Raw genomic sequence first — 2,873 nt, forward strand, 5'->3', positions numbered from 1 at the left:
CACGTACAACGCAACGCGGCTACACTTCTGCTATTACAAACGTAAATCTCCTTAAACACAATGAGTGTTACTTACCGTGTACGCTCTAGACGGTCCAGTTGCAAGCAGAAAATAAAGATATTTCTGTTGATAATCGTCGCTGCTCAGTGGCTCACGGCCATCGCGCCAACAGATTTGAATTTTGGCGGAGGTTCGGGCAATTACGTCATATCCACGGCACATGACTGCGACGTAATACCCGCTTATCTGAAACGGCAGTTAAAAGTAGAGTTACATCAAGTTTTCTTGGAACCTAAACGAATGAAAGAAAACTATCATTTGGCCACAACCAACATTCACAGATACAACACAACGTGCGGGGTTGGGGTTAAAGATTGAGTGAAGGGCCCTCGTTTTAAACTACTGTCTTGAAAAGGAGTGGGAACAAGTAAGACGTATTTAATTTATTTAATGGGAAGTAGTAAGACTTATTAAATTTATTTAATCTACTTTTCTTCCCAGGCAAAATTTGATGTGCTGCAATTCCAAATTTCCAAAGTGAATGAAGGAATGAAGTCCTTTAAATTATGATTTTGTATAAATACTAGGCATTAACACAAAATCGACGGCACAAAATGGGCAGACTTTACTTGTTTGAAAAGGACTGGTTACAAGACAGACTTTTTTAATTTATTTAATGGGAAGAAGACTTATTTAGTTTAATTGATCTATTTTTGTTCCCTGCCAAAATTCGATTTGCTGCAATTCCAAATTTCCAAAGTGAATGAAGGAAAGAAGTCGTTTAAATTATGATTTTGTTTAAATACTAGGCATAGACACAAAATCTACGGCACAAAATGGGCAGACTTTACTTGTTTGAAGAGGACTGGTTACAAGACAGACTTTTCTGATTTATTTAATGGGAAGAGGACTTATTTAGTTTATTTAATCTATTTTTGTTCCCTGGCAAAATTGGATTTGCTGAAATTGTATTTTGCCAAATCTCGATTTGAGACCTGATAGGAAGTATTAAACGCTTAGTTAAATCAATACAAGTTGGTAATAAGAGCGAGTAATGTTGGTTGAACCGATGAATGAAGGTTGAAAGCAATTTAAATTATGACTTTGTATAAATACTAGATATTAACAGAACATCTACTGCGCGAAATGGGCAGAGTTTACTTGTTTGAGAAGGAGTGGCTTATTCAAAACTAAGATTTATGTAATCTGTTTGTTCCCAGGCAAAATTGGATGTGATGCAATTCCAAATTTCACCACATGATGGTGCCCAATTTTGACTTCATAGGACATATTAAACACTTAGCTTGTTATTATGTTCAAGGTAATCAGATTTGTTTATCATTCTAATGGCCTCTTCAAAACTATTCTGGATTACTACTTTGGATCTATTCTACATTACTTGGCAACAACATACTCTGTAACAGATTAGGCAGTATAATCACATATGTTAACTTGAGAGTGCCCACACTCAATCTACTTATCGTGATGTGTTAAATCAATTACTGTTAGACATTATTTGTCTGATAATCTACCAAATCTTTGAATTGAAGAATTTGTGATTTAATTAATAGCTTGTTCAGGGTAATCAGACTTGTATATAATTCTAATGGCCTTCTTTTGAAAACTATTCTGAATTACAACTTTGGATCTTATATTACTTTGCAACAATCTACTCGGTGACAGATTAGGCAGTATAATCACATATGTTAACTTCAGTGCCCACACTGTATTTATTTATGGTTATTTGTTAAATCAAGTACTGTTAGACATGAAATAGGAAGTGTTTAACATAAATGTTATGGCTACTCACCATTGTAGCTCGCTCCTGGTCAATGATATGAGCCTCTTCTTGCAGTGGAAAACTTGCAGCCAACAAACACCGTGGAACCTAAAGGAATGAAATTAAACATTAACATTTCGCCCGGACCAACATTCACACGTACAACGCAACGCGGCTACACTTCTGCTATTACAAACGTAAATCTCCTTAAACACAACGAGTGTTACTTACCGTGTACGCTCTCGGCAAAATTGGATGTGATGCAATTCCAAATCTATCTGAAACGGCAGTTAAAAGTAGAGTTACATCAAGTTTTCTTTTTTAATCAACACAATCATTTACAACCGTTGACCAGAAAGAATCGTCGAAATTCGACGTCCCCTACAAACGCCACGCTCACTCGCTTTTCAGGGCAACAAAAGTACTTCTTTTTAAAAACGATGAGTTGTACTTACCGTGTACGCTCTGGACGGTCCAGTTGCAAGCAGAAAATAAAAATATTTCTCTTGTTAGTCGTATGTTACCATCCGCTGTGTCTTTGTCAACATCGCCGCCATTTTCCTACTTCCTGCTGCGAGCCACGCCCACGGATTTAAATTTGGGCGGAAGCTCTTTCCATTGGCGTCGTTTTCGCGTATAGCAAATCCGATTGGTTGGGAAGGGGGCACGGTTATGCAGCCGAGGAGTCCTGTGATCGGTGGGATGTAAAGTAGGCGTCGACGTCACGTCCGCGTCACGTGACCACGACGTGGCAGACGTCAAATAGCAACCGCTGTTTTGTTTAGTAGACTTACAGTTGTTATGCATTGACATAATGGCGCACACACCAAATAGATTTAAATAAATTAAATAATTCTTCTGCCCACTCTCTTTTAAACAAGTTAACTCTCCCCGCGGATTTGAATTCCGGCGAAAGTTACGCCCATCGACGTCACGTATGTCACGTGACCACGACGTGGCAGATGTCATATAGCAACCGCTGTTTTGTTTAGTAGATTTACAGTTGTTATGCATTGGCATAATGGTGTGCACTCAAAATAGATTTAAATAAATTAAATATTTCTTCTGCCTACTCCCTTTTAAACAAGTTAAC

General features: G+C 37.9%; 1 long non-coding RNA gene across 1 annotated transcript; it reads right to left on the bottom strand.

Moving 5' to 3' along the window:
• Positions 1-1,805: 1,805 nt before the first annotated feature.
• On the bottom strand, positions 1,806-2,342 carry LOC148381226 (uncharacterized). Its single transcript, XR_015854586.1, has 3 exons — positions 2,236-2,342; positions 2,012-2,054; positions 1,806-1,888 (listed from the first exon to the last, which is right to left on the bottom strand). It is a non-coding gene; the product is annotated as an uncharacterized LOC148381226 (long non-coding RNA).
• Between the last annotated feature and the right edge of the window lie 531 nt (positions 2,343-2,873).

Source organism: Syngnathus floridae, chromosome 20 (genome assembly GCF_059516105.1).
Source record: "Syngnathus floridae isolate MCC-2025c chromosome 20, RoL_Sflo_1.0, whole genome shotgun sequence".
Taxonomy (NCBI): domain Eukaryota; kingdom Metazoa; phylum Chordata; class Actinopteri; order Syngnathiformes; family Syngnathidae; genus Syngnathus; species Syngnathus floridae.